Here is a 15,213-nt window from a genome sequence, read left to right as displayed (position 1 = left end):
AACTCCAACTAAAAGATGAGAAACTAAGATGTAGGAAGGTTGAGTAACTTGTCTGAATCACACAGCTAAGAGCTGACAGATCTAGAGTCTAACCCAGACTGCCTTCTTTCATGACCCATAATCTCAACCACTGCACGATACTCACTCCCATGCTTAAAAGCCCCAGTTCAAAGTTACACTAGTCAAAGGCTCTAAAACCTTCATTTACCAAAGTGAGTGACCTCCTTTATAACTATTGAGCAATCAGGACTAATCTCAGGTAATGAGGCAGGGTTTGTGGTGTGGTGAAATAACTGGGACTCAGAAGAGAAATACAAAAGAGGAGAGATAATACTCTGGGCATAATCTCCACAGAGATAAAAGTAGAAGGTAAGGAAGAAGATGACATAATTGAAAATAGGTTGTAGAGAAAAAAGATCAAGACTATGAATAAGACCTTTTGTCTATTTGTATTGTATATCACAAGAAGATCTGATTTGACCCATGATAATAATGAATGCTTTTATGATTTTCTACTTCAGGGCACCAACCAAGTTTTTTCACCTGTCTTTCATCAGTGACTCTTGTAACGCCCAGCATGTGGCAGTCACTCACTAAATACTTCTTAAATTAAAGAAAAGATGAAAGGGGAATTAGAAATAGGAGGGCTTCAAGAACAATATGAATATATGGGAAATATGTGTAAAAAAAGCTTTGTGATGAAGGAACATACGTATGCAATAAACTCTGTGATGAATTACATATACAAAGTCGTCACAAAACAAACAGGTACTGGATTCTGAATAGATTAATTTCAACTCAAGTATTAGAAACTGTATACTTATGTGCAGACTTGATGATGTGCTACGGGAACATGGAGTATAAAGATACTGAAGTAACAACCATGTGGTCTTGAACCTTGAGAAACTTAGTCTTTTGGTATTGGAAGAAAAGAGCGGACAATAGTTATAGAGTACTGGAAGGGATCTGATGAACAAGTGGGTAGGTTTTGAATGAAAAGCACTTTCCGGGTAAGGCTTAGTGGGTATCTTTGAGGATGGTAAGGGTGGGGCCTGGTACCAGTTGTGGTCTGGAAGAGGTGGGGGCAATAAAAGACATAAAATTCCTTCAAGTGAAAAGAGAAATCATCACAGCCAGAGAGAGCTCCAAGTGGAAGGAGCACAGCAAAATTGTTGGGCCATGTGCCTGGCCCATGTGGCCAATGCTGGTTTGTTCTGTTTGTTGATTGGGAAATTTATAAGAGATTTTGCTTTTGCTCATCCTTATACACTGCCTACTTAAAGCACACACACTTCAGCACTGCTTGTACATAGTAAGCAAAGGAAAAAGGGAAACTCAAGCAGTCTTCATTTCTGATTACTGGACATAATAAAGTGTTACACATATACAAAAGAATGATTGTTGGCTTCGCGGAGATGATGGCTGTCTGACTGGGGGAAAGCAGACCTTAATGCGACTGTTATTTTTAATAACCCTTGAGTGAAAGTGCACAGGATATAAAATGACTGCTCACCATACCCTGTTAACTTTTGATAAATGAATCAAAGTGCCATTTCCTGAAATATGAAAAGATTCATGTGATAGTGACACAACAAAAGAAGGCTTCCAAACAATCAGCATCCAGACACTGGGGGTATGGGGTGGGTGAGGAATCCTGTAATATCTTAGCCCAAGTTCTCAGAAGGTTTATTGAGTACACATGTGTAAGCATAGCATTCCTTCTCTATGCAAGTTATTCCTGCCAAAAACTTGCCCTTTTTAAAACCCGAACAATGAATGCTTTCTGCCAAACCTCATCATAGTGAAGTCTAAGACAACGATCCCCACAGCCCTACGAGATGTGAATCAAGCCAAAGAAAGTGAAATGTTATTTGCTCATCTGTATATCCAATAAAAATGCTTCCAAACAGCTATATTACAGGTGATAAAAGTCTTAACTTCAAAAGTTGATACAAGTTTTTAATTTGTATTGACTTCTCATGTTAAAATTATAAACAGCTCATCTTACACTCTTTCATCATGCTGATACTTCTGCAGACAGAATAGTCTGCCTACTTTTATCATTGACCAACTCTGCTTGGGAAGCAATATATAATACTCTAATTAGATTATGACTTGGAAATATATAAATATATGAAGCAACAAGACAGACAATAGTGTGGCCAAAAGAGTTAATTTGAATTGAGAAAAATAGGTCAAGTGTAAAATTAATAAATATGCAATTGCACTAATATTTAAAGAATTTGTCCTCTGATATGTAAAGTCAAACTCAAAATTATTATGACTTGAAATGATTATTTTCATTTACAAAGAAGTTTTTAAAAACAGCACTCATTATGATTAAGTTTTTACAAGCCATCATTACTTGAAAATATATTAATAGGAGATTAAAATAAAAAGATAGGCAACATGTTAGTCTAAATAAAAACATCAATAGCATATATCCCTATTATGGAAACTAAGTATGCATTTTAAAAGTTTTAGACTATTATATTGCTTCATTGTTCTATATGGTTGAGCTCAATTATCATAGACAAGGTCACTTTTAAAACATTTTTCCATTTATTTTGTGTAACAGAATCAAGACCCTAAACCTAAGATTCCAATGAAAGCCTAGAACCTATTAGTCATATTGATTTGAGTCTTTTTCAGACACTTCCATTGTTTCAGGAAATTCAGTGGTATATTACCAAAAAAGAGTTCCTTTAGTCACACATTCTGGGATCAGGTTCCATGACTTTTCCCAAACAAGTTCTTGAAATGTGCTTTTTATACTATGACTCATACAAAGTAAAAACAGAAAAAAAAAATAAAAAAGAAAAAGAAAAAGCATGCCTAAACTTTCAGTTGTGCCCCAGTAGAATACACAAATTCAGCAGGATATAGCTAAGTGTAAAGCACAGAGTCATCATTAGACCATTGTAAATATGAGGTACCAATCAAGAGTAAGACATTGGCATGCATAAAAGCTTAGACAGAAAAGGGAAAATGGTCAGACTTTTGGTCTGATGTAAAAAGCTTCCTGAAAAACAGTAAAACACATTTTTTTAATGTAGCAATTTAGAACACAGGGCAGAGAAGCAATAATTTGTGAAATGCTATGTGTATGTGTACACACATATACAGAGAGAGAGAGAATGAGAATTGACATTTAGAGATATATATGTACAGTCATGCCCACATGACATTCTGGTAATTATGACATACATAATATATGATGGTAGTCCCAAAAGATTATAATACCATATTTTTACTGTACCTTTTTTATGTTTAAATAAGTTTAGATCTATAAATGTTTACCATTGTGTTATAATTGCCTACAGTATTTTGTACAGTGACATGTTGCACAGGTTCGTCGTCTAGGAGGAATAGGCTATAACATGTAGCCTAGGTGTGTAGTGGGCTATACCACCTAGGGTTGTGTAATTACACTCTATGATATTTGCACAATGATGGAATCATCTAATGACCTATTCCTCAGAATGTATCCCCATTGTTAATGGACCCATGACTGTATGGTGCATAGTATTCATATACTTATATAGGTGTGTATAGATACACACATATATGTGTGAAATATATTTAATAATAGGTGGAAAGTAAGATGGCAACCATATCTGTTGCCCCTCTACTGTGTCTGAAATACACCTAAGTCTCAGCTTCTAGGACTTTGGGGGTGAGGTAGAGGACTCCAAGGTATAATTTAATATTCAAAATCATCATGGTATAAATATTATACATATATTTGAGAATGATCTTTAAAGTACTTAATGTAGTAGATTGTCTTTGAGATTCAAAGAGGGGGAAAAAAAGAATAGGTAGTCCTACAGTCATTTTGGCAAAAATTTTGGAAACATAATCATTATCTAGAACAGAAGACATGTGACACTGATAATGGATCTTATCAATATCATTAAAATAGCAAAGACAGAAGAAGAAAAAAGCTTGCCTTTTAAAAATATTTAAGACTGATTTATAGTACATTACTAATACATAGATTTCTTTGCATGAGAGACTATAATAATGGTGATCTGGAAATTTTTAGCAATTTAAATATTTCATTTTATTTGAAAAATAAGCAGGAGAATAGCTAATTCACAGGATTTGTTTATTATTATAGGATCTATTATGTTTATTATTAACAAAAACAAATGACAGAAAAGTGGTGCCTAGAACTAGAGGAATAAAATAAGCATTCAATTGAAAGACATTAACCATACTTAACAAAGAATGGTTCAACATTAATAGTTTCTCACTATATGCTTTAAATATAATTTTCAAAAATAGACTTTATTTTTAGAACAGTTTTATATTTACAGAAACAGTGAGAAAATAGTACAAAGAGTTTTACTATAACTCATACCCAATTTCTCCTATTATTTACGTTGACATTAGTATGGACATTTGTTAAATTAATGAACTGATAATGATACATTGTCAGTAACTAAAGTGCATAGTTTATTCAGCTTTCCTTAGTTCTTATTTAAGGATTCTCTATTCCAGGATCTTATGCAGGATACCACATTACGTTTACTTGTCATATCTCTTTAGGTTCCTCTTGGCTGCTACAGTTTTTTAGATTTTCCTTGTTTTTGATGACTTTGACAGATGTGAAGATTACCAGTCAAGTATGTTGTAGGATGCTCCACTAGTGTAAATTGCCAATGTCTTTCTTTTCAATAGTTAGATTGGAATTATGAATTTTGGGGAGAAAGATCACAAAAGTAAGTTGCCATTTTCAGCCAATCATATCAAGGGAACATATTATTGACATGATTTATGCCTGTCAATGTTGACCTTGATCACCGGGCTGAGACAGGTGAGATGGTGCTCCTCTGATTTATCAACTGTAAAGTGCTCTTCCCCCTTCCCACTCATTAACATGCTGTACTCTTTGAAAGGAAGTCACCATGCTCAGCCCACTCTTCAGTGGTAGAAAGTTATGCTTCCCTTCCTTGAGGGCAGAATATCTAATTGGTTATTTTAAATTCTTCTGCAAGGGAGATTTGTCTCTTCTCTCCAACTTATTATTAAATCATTTATTTATACTAGCATAGTCACATGTATATTTGATAATTGTGTGATAATCAATACTACTTTATTTACCTATTTATTGCTCAAATTATTCCTGCTTTGGCTACTTGGAGCTCTTGCAATTGGCTCCTGTTTGCGGATGACACACCTCTAACATTGTGTGTGTGTGTGTGTGTGTGTGTGTGTGTGTATTGTGAGCACTTCTCTATTTTTTGGCACTACAACATGCTTCAGGCTCACCCTGAAAATTTCTTGCTCCCGTCCTAGAATCAGCCATTTCCCCAAAAATGCCTGATTCCTTCTACTGGAGAATAATATTAGAAAGCAAGATTTAGGTGCTAGGTATTGTTAAGTAGACAGTGAGGGAACCCTGGTTCTTCTAGGGACAAAAGCACACACCCTGCCTTGGTGTTGCCTCAAGCAATTGCCACATCTAGGGAAGAAGGACAAGGGCAGCTGCCCTGCCTTGGTGCTGCCCTGCCTTGATCATTCCCCCAAGCAATTGCCACACCTGGGGAAAGTAGGAACACCCTGCCAATCTGCAAAAGACTACACGGAATTCCCCAGCCAGCTCAGGCACAACAGGGTCTGGAAAATGACCTAGAGTCACCTAAGGCTAATTATCATCATGTCACTGACTGTCCATCAAAGTGGTCCAATGGTGACATTTGAATCACAAGAAGTGCCCAATTCAGACAATATAAAACAGGACCCCAGATCATAAGCAGGACTTCTCATTATGACCCATTCATCATCTGTGGTGAATGTATCTTGCTCTTACTCTATAAACCTATCTTGCTGTTCCTCAATAAACTTCGTTTCATGCTGGCCTTGCTATTGGTGTGTCTCCTAATTCTTCAGCCAAAAGCACACCAAGAACTGAGAACAGACTGCCAACGGGACATTTTGGTGCCGTGACTCGATCACTCTATGTAGGTAAGCTAGTTTGCCTTTTCCATGAAAACTCTCTTGCTTCAGATCTTCCTGCCTTACAGCCAACGCATGAGGAGGAGAGCTGGTGCTTGCTTTCACTTTTCCACCATTTTTTGGATTTCTCAAACTGCATGGTTGAGTTCTCAGCTAAACCCAGATGTTTGATAAGGAGTTTGAAGACTTGTCCCTTTCAGTAAGGGAGAAAGTCTTTCATTTTGTTTCACTTTAAAAAAGAGGGTTCTGAGCTGTAACTCTTGTGCTTCCGTGATTTGCATCTGTTTTGACAATGTACTTTTCTTTCCAATCTGATGGGGTACTTATGGCCCCTTTTTGTATTAAGCCTAAATAATATTTCCTCTCCTGGTTTTGTCAGCACTAAGCCATCTAGTGCCTGGCTCACTTGATTGGAGTGAACTTGTATGCCTGGTAATAAGGAAAGCAGGACTCCGTCAGTGCCTACATTATAGGGTCCTTTTAGGATCTGAGGTTTTATACAGCCCATGGACATGCCTGTACATGAACAGATCTGGGTTACCTTGAGGTATCACTTCTGTGTCTAGCCCCACCATGTCTCTCCTACATGGGGCACAGTTAAATGGGTATATCCCTAGCTTTATTGGGCTTTTCTCCTTCACCTTCAAGATGCTTCTTTTGCTCTCTCCCAGGAAGTGCCTTCCTTATCATGGCTGGCCACCCAATCACTGGTGCTGGTACTTTTACAAATGACGAGGTCATTATACCAATAGATATCCTTGTCCTGGCACTTACTAAATGAGAGGCTTTTAGGTTTGAGAGATGGTGCACAGCCCTTCTTCCTATGAATCGGAAAGGAGACATCCAGACTGGTTCTTCAGCTGAATGGCCCATGGTGTTACCTGGGAACCCCAGCTGGCAAAGTCTCTCCCTTCCCCCTCTTTTTATTTCCCTCCTTACTTTCTAGATGGGTGTACAGGGATAAAAAGAAATCCCTCCTAACACCCCTTTGGGGTGTATTCTCTCAAACTGGGACAAATTTGATCTAGACACTTTGAAAAATAAATATTTCATCTTCTTCTGCACGACCGCCTTGCCTCAGTATAAACTGGACATCAGAGAACAGTTGCTGCCACATGGGAATCTAATTCATACCACCCTCTTACAATTGGACCTCTTTTGCAAAAGGGAAGGAAAATTAGCTGAAACACCATATGTACAGGCTTTCTTTTATTTATGGGAATATCCTTGGTGGTGCAAAGGGTATTCGGAGCCAAGTAAGACTATGGTGTTAAGAGATCCTCCTCAGGTTCCCACCTGTTCTAAGCTGCCCCCATACCCAGGGAGGCCTGAAGGGGGACTTACAAAGGGGAGGGTCCTACAGTCTCTACCTCCACCAGGTGGAAGGGTGGCTGGGCTCCTATCCTTGGTGGAAGCAGCAGGCAAGTTCAGACCAACCCTGGTCCATAAGCTCTTTAGTTTAGTAGAGTTAAAACAAATAAAACAGGACATGTGGACACAGATCACCCTGATAAGTATGTAGAGACATTCCATCATTTGTGTCTAGCCTATGACTTGACTTGGAAAGATACATATTATTCTAAGTCAGACTTTAAATAATTTTAAGAAATTCAGAATGTTAACAGAGGCATGAAAATTTGCCACTGGATTACACCCTTCTAATCCTAGATAACTAGTGGGTGAAACAGCAAAGCCTGTGACTGACACAGGGTGGAATAATAATTCTTCAGAAGAAACGTAGGAAAGAGAACACTTTCTAGTATGTATCCAAGCTGGCCTCAAGGATGCCAGGCAAAAGGTGGCCAACTATTCCAAGATCTCTGCCATAACTCAGGGGCCCAAGGAAAACCCCAAGCCTTCCTGGATTGGCTCCAGGGGGCAACAGAGAGATACCACTCTCAATCTTAATTCTCATGAGGGAGAGGCAATATTAAAATGTAAGTTTTTGACTCAAGAAACACCAGATACTAGGAAAAGGCTACAGAAGTTTGTCCAGGACCAAACCATCTCTATGGACAACATGGTGACTCCTGATAATTCTGTTTTCTATAACAGAACTTCTAAGCTCAAGTCTCAGGCTGGGGAAAAGGAGCTGAGGAAGGAGGTTACGCATGGTCAGTTAATGGCAGTATTGGCCACCTATATTCAGATCAATGGACAAAGCCTCCACCAAAGAAAGGGATCTTCAGTGCCACACTTGCTGTTGGGAAGGGCACTGGGTCAAAGACTCCCCCAACAAGGACAGGCTACCCAACGCCCTTGTCACCAAACAAATCACTGGACTGTACTCTGTTCTATGTGATTATCCCAGGAGGGGTGTCAGTCCCCAGACTGGATCAGGGTACAACAATGAAGAAGCCCACTCACATCAGTCCTCTAGCAGATAACGATCACCAGAGCCAAGGGTAACCCTCCTGGTGGCAGAAAGGCCAGTAAATTTCCTTCTTGATACTGGGGCTGCCTACTCTGTCCTCCTCACCTACTCCAGAAAACTGAGAACTCAATCCTGTATGGCCACTGAAGTCTCTGGAGTCCCTACTAAATAATTCTTTACTCTCCCTTTGCTTTGTTTGTGGGAGGACATGAACATTAACCATTCATTTCAGGTAATTCCTACTTGTCTTGTCAACCTGCTAGGATGCAACTTGCTTTCTAAGCTGGGAGTACACGTTTCTTTCTACTGATAGAAGGAAACTAGCCACATAGGCCTGTTACATTATGGAGAACATTATGTTCTCCAGTTGTATCCATGTTGTCGTAAATAACAGGATTTTATTCTTTTTATGGCTGAATAACATTCCATTTTCTAAGTCTACTACATTATCTGTATTCATTAATCCATTGATGGACACTTTGGCTGATTCCAAATCTTTGCTATTGTAAATACTGCTGCAACAAACATGGGAGTGCTGATATCTCTTCAATATGCTGATTTCCTTTCCTTTGGTTGCATACCTAATAGTAGGATTGCTGGATCATATGGTAGTTCTGTTTTTAGCTTTTTGAGGAACTAAGTGTTCTTTTTTTTTTTTTTTTTTTTTTTTTTTTTTTTTTGGAGACAGAGTCTTGCTTTGTTGCCCTGGCTAGAGTGAGTGCCATGGCGTCAGCCTAGCTCACAGCAACCTCAATCTCCTGGGCTCAAGCAATCCTGCTGCCTCAGCCTCCCAAGTAGCTGGGACCACAGGCATGCGCCACCATGCCCGGCTAAATTTTTTTTTTTTTGGTATATATATATATATTAGTTGGCCAATTAATTTCTTTCTATTTATAGTAGAGATGGGGTCTCGCTCTTGCTCAGGCTGGTTTCGAACTCCTGACCTCGAGCAATCCGCCCACCTCGGCCTCCCAGAGTGCTAGGATTACAGGCGTGAGCCACCACGCCCGGCTAAGTGTTCTTATATACCTTATCTAAACATGGTCATTACACACTTATGATGTTACGTATTATCATAAAACCCTCAGTCTCTCACCTTTTTTTATGGAAGGGTAAAACCTAGATATAAAAAAAAAACTTTTGCTAAAAATCTCAAAAAAAGTAAAATATAAGCCCAAAGATCTTAATCTGATAGTTATAGGCAATAAAAAGATTCAAAAATCTCTTTTAATTGTTTAATTGATTAGACTTTAACAGTATCAGAATATGCTCACCATTGGACTAATCTGAAGATATAAAAAGTTAGAGAGGACAAATTCCTGCCTTTGAGGTTCTTATGACCTAGACAGGGATCATAAAAAGAACAGAAAATGTAAAGAAGGAAACAAATGATTGAAAACTTAGACTCTTAGCTTGAGAGATATGACAAATATACAAAAATAATGAGGGATTTTTGCCAAGGTTTCCTGGAGAAAGGAAATTTTTTTAAACCATATTTTGAGGTGGGAAGGAATGTGATCAACAGTAGTGCCCATGGTAAATCATTCTTATTATTGTTGCTACTACTTATTTCACAAACATTAATATTTCTTTTTCCTTTGAAGGATTATGTTATTGAGTGTTGAAATACTTACTACTTTACTTGGGACTCTGTTTAGCTTCTGATGTTTATGAGAGAATAATAACTTTTCAAAGCAGGCCTATGGTTACTCTTGTTTTTATTAAACAAGTTATTTATTAATTGACAAGGATGTTTTCCAAGGAATATATGTCATCAAAGTATTAAAATCTCCCAGACAGAACAGCAAAGTTCAGAGTCAATATTTGTTTTTCCAAAGTAATGAGTGGTAACAAAGAACCTGAAGACATAACAATAGCACCAATTGGAATGTTTTGCCCTGGAGATTGTGAAGTTGATATTATATATACACAATAAAAATGGTAGTGACTTAGTCCAGTAACTGTATTCAAGTAGTAAACAAACACCAGGCCACAGAGATGCCTACCAATTCCAGAAGATATGTTCAGAAGCGCCTCTTGGTTTGTGATAACCCTTTTGATTGTTAGCAAATGCCCATGCAATAGAATAGCATTTCTAACAGTGTGAAGAATAAGAACAGGACACCATGAAACTTCCTGCATTAATTTAATACCAACCCCAAGCAATATCTTTCTTAGTTTTTGGAAAAGAAAAGAATATGTGAAAGTAATTCAGCTTGGGAACTCTAGTTCAAACCTGTGGTCCAATCTGCCAAACTGTCAGAAATAGTAGATGTGCTTCCTTTGCCTTTATAGTTGTTTATATTCCTGAATTTTCCTGGCACCTAAAATAATTCCCATTGTCTCACTAGCCCTCCTCATACAGAAAATAAGATATTAAAATTCAGTTTTCTTTGCTTATTGTTTCCCCTGCAAAATATAAAGCAAATTCATTAGATAAAACTTGCCTACGAAGGCAATTCTGGTGAAAGGCAAAAGAAAAGCTGCAGCAATTACTTCTCTACCTTTTTACCCTTAGTTTCTGTTCATATTGATTACAGTTTTCTGATAATTCCATAGCACTTTGCATTACCAGACATGTTTCCTTAACCTCCCCTTTCAGAGCTCTCAGAGAGTGAGCAGGAAAGTAACTGGAGTCAAATCTTTACTTTTCCTAACAGGCAACAGACTCTTACAAAGGTGAACCAATGGTGCTGAAATATAAAGTTAGTTTTTAGGTATTCAAGTCATGAGGATAAGGAGACTGAAAAAATCTATCTCAGGAAATTTTGTCAACACAGCCATGGGACTGTTGTTTAATAAGTTATTTTTCTTTATATTCTTTCTTTTTTTCCTTTACAAACATTGTTAAAGTAATAATTTCTACAAGGTACAATAAGACCTATATAACTATAGATTATTAATATCACACACATATGGTTCTAGGCCTATAGACCTGATGTGGTTCATATTCATCCTCAACCATGGATCCCATTTAAATTCTTGGGTGTTTTCCACATATAGGTCAAAGATAAAGATACCACATCAGAACCAACCTTAGAAAGGTGCTCTCTTTTAGTAGCATTATGGCAACTTGCCTGCAGCCCCTGAAAGGAGACATCCAGGTAAAACAGCTCTGACCCTTACTAGCTTATATTTGGACACTTTTGCATGTTATTATTCTCATACTCTAAAATGAAGATAACTACCTCTTTTTCCTATCAATATGATTTTTAAGAATTATTATTCTTTGTTAAGAACATAAAAGCCAAAATGGGGGAATACTCATTTCTAACTCTGTGTGTCTGCTTTTTTCATCTAAAAAAAAAAAAAAGACTAAGAGAACAATGACACTTGTATAGTACTGTGTATAAGACTATTAATTATGACAACGTACAAAGCACCTGGGACACAATAGGTGTTTAATAAATATCCCTTCCCTTCTCCACCAATTTTCCATTTTTATAAATGGGTAAATTCCATTTGAAATGTTGGCAGTCTAGATCAGTATCGTTTTATTGTTTCTCAGCTACCTCCTGACCCTATTCTTATCTCATCGCACATCATCTTCCTGTATTTCCTGGCCTGTCCCTTCCCAGGGCCAAGGTCTTTTTCCATGTCCCTTACCTGGGCCATCGCTTTGTGGCCTGTCAGCGATGACTCCTCTGGCCAGCTTTAGCTGCTGGAGTCAGCGGCGGCGACTCAAAGACTAGAGTGGGTTAAAGCAACTGCCAGCTGGGGCTGATCCCTCCCAACCTCATCCTTCCTGCTCATCCTCCTCGCTGTCTGGCCGCAGAGAAGGCGCAAAGGCATCACTGGAGTGATGACATGCGGCCCTCTCCCTTCTTCACCCTTCACATTTTTCTTTCCACGTGCAGAACCGGGAAGACTCTGACCGCCCTTGCCCTCCTGGTCGCCATGGTTACACAACAGCAGCAGCACAAGACCCAGGGGAGGTCTCATACCATCTCCTTTACCTCTGCCTCGGCCTTCCCCTCCCTGTTCGGGAATCCTACCCACCCCACTCCCCCCTCCACACACACACTGCAGCACACTCTCAGGAGAACCCTTTTTTGGCTAAACTTGAGACTTTGGGTCTTCCCTCCTCTTCTTTTGCTTGTGCACATAGCATTAAACTACGGGGAATTGGTGGAGAAAGAGGGTGCTATGTGGAGAAAGAAGTCCACGTGAAGACAGTTGCCTTTTATTACGCCTTCACTCTAGGCTAAATAGCGAAAAGTTTGCTTATTTTTATTTAAGTGCGGTCCCTATCACACGGAATCCGGGACAGCGCCGCCAGCTGCCGGGCGCGCGGCTCGCGTCCAAGGCCCTGGGTTCCAGACCGCCCCGCGAGAGCGCGGCGTCTCCTCCTCCTGTCAAGTCCCCTCTTTGCGCCGGGACGCAAGCAAAGCGACTAAGCCCAAGAGGCTGAAGTCATGTGGGAAGGAGAAGCAGACAGTGTGGAAAACCGGCACTGCGCCGCCAGGGCAGCCCATTAACGCGTTAACTCCGGGCGCCCCGGGAGGAAGCGGGCAGAAAACACCCCGGGGGCGAACTCTAGGTTAAATGCCCAGCAGGAGTCAAATCAGGGCCTTTCAGAGCGAGCCAAGCCCCGTACTACAAAGGGATTCCCCGCTCCAACAAGAGAGCGTGTTGGCTTAACCGCACCTCACAGCCAGCCAACTTTATGCTGGCGTCTGACTCCGACTTTCCCTTCTGGATGGAAGGATACACACTTCCATCAGACTGAGCGTCGCGATTCCCTCGCAAGGAAAAAGGCGTCGCCCATCCCTCTCCCAAAGCGCCACAACAAAAACAACCACCACGCTCTCCTCTTCCCTAACCCCAGCCCACCGGGAAGAGGAGGGAGCGAGGGCGCGGATGCCCTGAGGGAAAGTCCTCCCCAGACGGTCCCCACCGACGCGTCTCGAAATGAACCTGCCGCGAGCGGACGCCACAGGGCAGGTTCAGAAAAGCGCTCCCGGCTCCCTCGACCCGGGAGGATTAGGGAGGAGAGAGCTGGGAAGCCCAGGAGAGAGCAAAGTTCCCGGACACGTCTCGGGAGGAAAACTTTGTGCAGTGCTGGCAGGCGGGGGCTCGGGATGAGTCGGCTCGGGCGGCGCTGAGGCGAGGTGGAACTGCGCCCCTGCTGCCCGCCGTCTCGGGCGCCGCGCTCACCGGCCGTCGCTCCCCCGCGACCGGGCAACCGGTCCGCTCCCCTGCGCGCCCACTCCCCGTCCGCTCCCGAGCGCCTCCTCCGTCCCACGGCTGCTCCTCATCTCCCAGCCTTATCTCCGCATCCTGACTTCGGACCCACCGCCACCCTCAGTCCAGTCATCCCCTCAGACCACCGCGGGCTCCAGCACGCCCTCCCACTGGAGTAGCAGGTGACCCGAAACCAGACTTACCTGATGTGAACTCTTCTCTCCCTCTCCCTTCTTCTGATACCTTTTCAGTGAGCGAGGACCGGGTTGCGGGCTGAGGTCGAGCGACTCGGCGACCTGGGGCACCCGCGCGAATTCCTCTGAGCCGCAGCCCTGGCTGAGCCGCGGAGCCGCCGGCGGCCCTGGCGGAGCTCGGAGGCTGCGGCCGCAGAGGCCAAGCCCGGAGGCAGGGGGCGCTGCTGCCTCCCCCCGGCGCCGCGCGGGCACAGGCGGAGAGCGAGACACCAGCTGGGGCTTTGGGGAGGCGAGGGCGGCGCGGAAAGGCACGCTCCAGGCAGGAGGGCGGCTTTTAAGTTTGTGGTGTGACCGCAGCAGCTGTCCTGGGAAAGACTCGGTCTTTCTAAAAAGGGGATGCTGAAAACGCCGGGGATTACCTCTCCCCTTCCGATCTCCTCCCCCAGCCCCTGGCCCCCCTTCTCTGTGCGCACTCCAGTCCTCCCCGCGTGCAGAAGTTCATCCTGCCTGCGCGCAGGCTGCTGGCGGCGTGGATTTAGAGGTAGCTCTGGCCGTGCCCAGGGATGTTTTTCCAGACAGAGCACCCTATCTGTAAAGCAATCAGATGCCTGAGCACTTGCCTGGGTGATTTGGGGGACCTGTTTATTCCCTTTTATATGCGCCCCCCGAGATTTTTAAGGACCTCGTGAGGAAGAAATAGGGGACGTGACTGACCACAGACATTATCCTAAACATTCTAACTCCCCAGGGAGTACCTGTGTTCTACTATGTAAAACCTCAATACACAGTTAATGCCCTTGAAGGAGTAGGTACGGAGAAGACGAACAGGAATTAGTTCTGCAATAAGCTGGCATCTGAGAAGGGCCAAGCAGAAAGAGAAAAAGGGCATAATCTAAGCTTTTTTTCCCTTTTCCTCCCATCAGGACAACTGGGATGTATCATGTATTTTTGTCTTGGGAAGTTTCTTTGGCAGATTTTTGCACCCCTTGATCCCACATGAAGAAACTTAGAAGTATATGGGGACAAGGAGCAGATCTATGTTTTGTGGAACCTGGAACCTACAAAATTTGAAGGTAGGATCCTCTTTAAGAAAAAAATGCAGAAATAGCTTACTTGTACTGATTGTACAAAAACATGACAATGTGAGCTAGGGAGGCCACCCTCAGGTACATGAAAAGGGCCTGTGAAACTGATGAGTGCTGAAGGTTAGGCCTTAATAGCTGCATGGTAAATCGTTTTGTGATGGAACTCTAGGTTTGCAGTCACAAACTTTGCCTTAGTCCCAAATATAAAGCTGACTTGGGCTAGAGCCATGGAAAAGCTATGATTTAAGGGCTGTAAGGTCCCAGAAATCCCTTAGCAAATGACAAGGGGTGTCTTGGTTTGGGAATGGTGTACAAACAACCACAATAATAATGGAAAACTGGAAGGGTTGGAAGGGATTCTTCAACCTCCCATCTACAGCAGAAAGTTGAGGGCCACAGACGCTAAATGAGTGAT

General features: G+C 41.8%; 1 protein-coding gene across 1 annotated transcript in view; it reads right to left on the bottom strand.

Moving 5' to 3' along the window:
- Positions 1 to 14,157, bottom strand: part of SEMA3D (semaphorin 3D) — a 191,926-nt gene extending 177,769 nt beyond the window's left edge. Inside the window, exon 1 of the mRNA XM_012779523.2 lies at positions 13,723 to 14,157. The gene's annotated coding sequence lies outside the window, so the exon portion shown is untranslated. The remainder of the gene's footprint in view (positions 1 to 13,722) is intronic.
- Positions 14,158 to 15,213: the final 1,056 nt, after the last annotated feature.

The sequence above is a fragment of the Microcebus murinus genome, chromosome 9 (assembly GCF_040939455.1).
Source record: "Microcebus murinus isolate Inina chromosome 9, M.murinus_Inina_mat1.0, whole genome shotgun sequence".
NCBI classification, from domain to species: domain Eukaryota; kingdom Metazoa; phylum Chordata; class Mammalia; order Primates; family Cheirogaleidae; genus Microcebus; species Microcebus murinus.
This window is presented reverse-complemented; position numbering and strand designations above follow the sequence as displayed.